We start from the raw sequence: 6,072 nt of genomic DNA, 5'->3' as shown, positions 1-6,072 counted from the left end.
TCGGCGGCTCTCCTGATGTTTGGGTAGCAGAGAGGAATTTCCGAGTCATTATCACTACTGCAGCCGCTCACCATATTCCTGCTGGCCGAATACCTAAATTAATACCTAATTTCCCAACAGAGGCGACGTGATTAGCGAATGAGGGTGATGAGCTTTACCGTACCAACCCTAGCGACCCAAGAGTCAGAGAACTGACATTGGAAGTCAGTGGTTTAGTTGGTGAGCACAAGCGGAAAAAAGTGGCTAGACCATCAGAAGTGCTGCAACATTTGAACCGGTAGTAGTAAATTGTGGATAACGGTTTAGTCGTTATCGAACATTGAGAATCATTATCGGACATCTATCATGGCGTGGTTGTGACAGATCTGACGGAATTTCAATGGTAATCCTAAAACAGTTGGATGAATCAGGAGTCGAGTATCTGAGCGCGGTTCTCAACCTATCGGTAGCCGCCTGAAACCTGGAAAATTGGCAGGGTGATCCCGCTACTGCAAACTGACAAGGATTTCTACTAGTCATAGATAAATTTCCAATATGGATTGTATCAGTTCACTCGTTCGTGTACATCACACACAAAATTTCGGAAAAGTGAATTTTAAGACCTGCTCTTGAATCCTTTTGATTTTTGTTGTAACAACTTGTATTCGCTGCCCCCTGAAAGGTATAAAAACCCGCTATGGCACCATGTGTTGTGGATGAGTTAAAAAAAGTTAAATCAAGTTCTAACATAGACCTTATAAGTCCACTCCTTTGGGTACCTCACCCACAAAAGTTCAAAACTTTTCGCTAAAATGGTGCACAAGATAACTCTCGAAGGCAGTAACCTATTTGGCCCATACTTTGCACATCGTAATATTTCTACGAGACATAGATCAGGTTCGAATATGGACTATACATATATGTCAACTACTTCGGGTACCTTCCACACCAAATTTCGGAAAAGTGCAGCTTTGGAACTCCGTTTGATTTTTCTTGCAACAGGTTGCACTCAAGGCCCCTATTACGATGGTACAAGTTTTTTTCAGTAACAAGTCCATATTTCTTGAGAAAATGGCCCGAAAACTGTAAAAAAACCTACGGCCAGCATGTGTAGTGGCTGGTGCGCACGACAACTCCCGAATATCGTAATATTAGATGAAATTCGAAGAGAGTGCTCAATTCACACTCAGTAAGAGAATTTAGGTGAGAGGATTTCTTTGTCTATTCTTTTATTTGCCTATGGAATTATTTTAAGGTAATCTTGTGCAAACAATTTGAGCTGAGGATTTTTTTGAAAGTACAGACCCAAACTACAAAAATCCCAGTTGGGGTTTGTTGTGTCAGATCCAGCTTGGGTTTTATGGTTCCATCTAAACATGGTTAAATATTGACTTTTTAAAGAAATTTTGGGTTATATCTCTGAAACCTATGCGAATCGTCATCTCACCTCAGAAGCAAATTTGTAGATAAGGGCAAGAATAAAATATTTGTATTAATAGTGAACTCGAAAAACTACATTTATTGCCTCAAATTTTATAAAATTTCGAGAATTTTCATAATTTGTATCCTTTCGCACCATATCTCCAAAACCGTTAATTTTTTTAACATGCCATTGTTGTAAAATGCCTCTATAACGTTGTTTTCAGTATATTTTTCAACGACGATTTAATAAATATCTCAATAATGTGGTGAAATCCGAAATGCGAGAATAAACTGTTGGTGTGAACTGTGTTTGAAATACGTCTTGTAAAAGATATGATGCAAAATACCATTGAAACAACATGAAGAAAGCATTTTAGAGTTTCAGAATGTTCTAAAGAATTGCTGAGAACTTTATTTGGAAGATTTTTGCGAATGGTAACTAGGTTCAAGCCCCAATATTTTAGCTGATACTGACCAGAATTTCCGAAATTATGTAAAATTTTCTATATTATATCGATTTTAATGCCCTAGATGGAGTTCTTCTTATGTGGTCTGTTCAAAAGATAAGTTCTACTAGTTTAGGGCTACAAAATTGCCAAAGGCAGCAAGGCCAGAATCCTGTTCGTTCCTGACATAAAGGCCCGATAAATGAAAAAACTGTAGTTTTAGCCCGGTTTAGATGAGGCCATAAAATCCGAACTGGATCTGACAGAACAAAACCCTACTAGAGTTTTTGTAGCCTCAATATGTACTTTCAAAAAATGCATTGGATTATATAACTCATTTTTGCTGTTTCCGACAAAAATCGGTAAAATTAACGGCCTGTTCCTTTACTTTAGAAAGTGGTATAACCGGCAAAAGTAGGAAAAGTTGTAAACTGCTCTCATATGAATTATATGGTGTCTGAAGTAAAGGAACGCTTTTCGAGTAAAAAGTGGAAAAACTTGAATATTCTTGAACGTAAAGGAACAGGGCTTAAATCGCAAAATTATGACTAAAAACATAAAGAAAAGTTGGCATCACTGTTTGTGTGGGTAGAGGCTAGCGACTACTTTTTATTCATCGTTAACTTACCGAAAAATTTCGTTAATTATCGAAATTATAAGCATTTTAATTTTACCGACAATTATCGATAACAGCAAAAATGAGTTACAGAATCCCACTACAGAAGTTGTCTGCATTTTCAGTGTTGCATAGTGTAATCAAACAATTTTTGGAAACAACCTTCGATTGTTAAATTAAATCATTTCCGCCAAACTTCTTGTTTGTCAAATTGGCTGACTTTTTGCAAGTTTTTGCAAATTGTTGTTCGATAACATTCTGCAAAGTTTTAGCTTCGAGAGAGTAAAATTAGTGAAGAGAAGTTACTGAGATGGCACTTTGCACGCCATCTACAACACATTCTGCGGGTAAAATAATATGCCTGTTCGATAACTTCGCAAGTAAAAACTATTTGCAAGTTCTTGCATTTTTTTACTGAACAAGTTTGTTATCGAACAACATTTTGTAAAAGTTTGTACAAGCCTAGGTACATAAGCTGCCTCGCCTGCTTGCCTTGCTTGCTTTTGATAAAAGAATAAAAAAAGTAAAGGGCAACCCATTTCGAAATTTGCTCGGCCTTCTTTATTCTTCTATTTTTGTTATGTCGGAAATGAAGCAGGAAAGCAAGGCAATCAGGCAAGGCTGATTATGTGCCCAGGCCTTACTTGCAAGTACTTTTTACTTGCGAAGTTATCGTACAGACATCATGTATTCGAGCTTGAGGTCAAAGCTTTTGTTTTTTTATTTATTTCATAATGACTCAAATATTTCGATATTCGTTGAATTTCATCTTCAGGGAGATTTGTATTTATTAATATAATTATTTACAAATCCCCCAGAAGATGAATTTCAATGAATTTCGAAATATTGGAGTCATTATGAAATAAATAAAAAAACAAAAGCTTTGACCCCAAGCTTGAATACATTATTTTTATTATTTCCTAAAATAACAATAAATTGGATAACGCACTTTGTACGCCATCTACAACACATTCTGCGGGTAAAATAATATGCCTGTTCGATAACTTCGCAAGTAAAAACTATTTGCAAGTTCTTGCATTTTTTTACTGAACAAGTTTGTTATTGAACAGCATTTTGTAAAAGTTTGTACAAATTTGTACAAACTTTTGAGTTATCGTACAGATCTAATATACATATTTTTAGAATGAAATCTTTTTTACATTAGGTCTGTTCGATAACCCAAAAGTTTGTACAAATTTGTACAAATTTGTACAAACTTTTACAAAATGCTGTTCAATAACAAACTTGTTCAATAAAAGAGAAATGAGAAGTAGTTGAAAATACTTGCAAGAACTTGCAAATACTTTTTACTTGCGATGTTATCGATGTTTTATCATAAAGTAAAATCTCAAACGACGTAATAAATTGAGTTTTATTCTTGTGAAAAATATCGATTTTTAGGTTATAAAATTCGATTGTTTATTCTGTCGAAAATCTTGTTTTTTGGCTAGGTTTACGACGTTTCTGGCGTATGTAATATACATACATCTGAAATGTATGTGAGATATGTCATAATTTCCGACAGACCATCTATGGTTCTACCAGCTGGAGAGATTTTAATTCCTTCAGTGGAATATACAAACAGGTTGTTGACCTTCGGAAGACTTCATCCTCTTCCACCACCACTGATTATAACAAAGTTTGAGACGACATCAGGGAGACATTCTGACGCAAAGTTCCTTCAGCTAACGTTTACAACCGTAGGAACAAGCAAGGAGCTCAGCAAATTCACATTTTTGTTCAATGTTTTTGGTTTCATTGGTCTTGATAGGGACTAAATGAGAGTAGTTTTTTTTTTTTTTTGCTAAATATGTTAAAGTCAATGTTGATGTATCAACTGCATTACATGATTGTTTTTCAATACTTTGGTCCATTACCATTTTAGCTGTGGGGCTTTGCTTGCCTCTTGATTCACATATGTATCTACAAAAAAAAGTTTATTGTTTTTCCGTCATTTTGTCAAGCAAACAGAAGTTAATTGTGTCCAATACTCCTCATTCTCTAGTTAGCAACTTTTATATTTCCTCGAATTATATATTTCATTTGAGGATTAAGTTGTCTATCAAACAAGATAATATCTAATACTGATGCTTTGTCCACTCAAGCATTTTCTTTATTTATGACAACATTTGCATAATGCGTTACTAACTAAATTTACATATGCAAAGCTTAGCATATTTAATAGAAGCGATTAGCTTTGTTTATGCTAAATGTAGAATTTCTAATGATTAAATGTATTAAAGAAGAATTAATCTTCTTAAAATATACAAATTAAAACTTGTTATCAAGTATTCGTTCGTTAGTTATTAAAACCATAGACTAATTAAGTAGAGACTACGAACGCTCTCATTTTTCATTCTCAACCAGATGTCGCACGAATCGATTTGGGGCTAGTCATCTGACTCAAGCCAGACTGGGGCTAGTCAAATGACTCAACTTCGAAAACAATTTATTTGTTTTTCTACCAATTAGGGTCTCTGTTTGCAAACTTCGACACTTTAAAATGTACTTTACATATGAAATTAACTATGCCACTCTTTTTGATAGGCATATATTTCGTAAATGTTAATATTTTTAGGAGTTTTCGTTTGAGTGAAACTATTAGCATTCACTCAAACCATAAACATGCGTAAACGACATCTATGTCGCCGCAGAAAAATGGTGAGAGCCATTATTTGTCTCTACATTAATTAGTCTATGTTAAAACTCTCAACACATTCTGTAAAATCGCATTTTTCCAGATGTTGCTATTATGCTATTAACATTAAGCTGTTATTCTTTAACAGAATATGAAATTTAAAAGCTCTCTTCTCTTAACTTTTAAATGTTCAGTATTGGCAATGTCTTAAACTTTATTTAATTGTGAAGTTGCTGTTGGAAGCTCATGAAAAGTTCAGTTATTTATTTAGTCAGTTAACTTTTAAAAAATAAAGATAGCTATCAATAAAGTTATAAATCAAAAATTATTGCCAAAATCCCTTGTTATTTCGGCAATAATGATCCCAATCCCAGAACCGAACCAAACCACCAGATATATAGATAAATAGATAATACTATCTAGCAGAAGACAGAAATTTACTTTCAATAGGTCTGTTTGTTAACCGAAAAATTTGTACAAATTTGTACAAAATTCGGTACGATAACAATGTTCAGTCCCTGTAACATGTTGTCAACAATTGATACTTTTACCTTAATATGAACTCTACAGTACAATGCAAAAGACTTTAGTCGATTACAAGAAGTTACTGGACTTTTACAATGACTTTTTCGACATTTTTTCTCCAAAATGATTTTCTGTAGTGAGAATGAAAGAATTTTTGCCTATTAATGCCTAAAATAACATTCATTCCTTTTTATTATAAACCGCACAGACCACAAAAAATCGAAAAAAATACTATGACATGAAAAAAAATAAACTTTTTTCTCAAAAAATTATTTATTGTTGCACGAATGAATGACCTTTTGCAGATTGATGATTGAAATAACTTTTACTTACTTACTTACTTACTTAGTTGGCCCATTACAGAACATTTGTTCCATAGACCGAACTAAGAAAAGATCTCCATTCCTCTCTGTTTTTCGCTTGACTTTTTGGAATACCGCGCCTTT

This window comes from Musca autumnalis, unplaced genomic scaffold, assembly GCF_047663935.1.
Source record: "Musca autumnalis isolate F117 unplaced genomic scaffold, ASM4766393v1 scaffold_1, whole genome shotgun sequence".
In the NCBI taxonomy this organism is placed as follows: Eukaryota; Metazoa; Arthropoda; class Insecta; order Diptera; family Muscidae; genus Musca; species Musca autumnalis.
The sequence above is the reverse complement of the archived record's forward strand: the minus strand, read 5'-3'. Positions refer to the sequence as shown.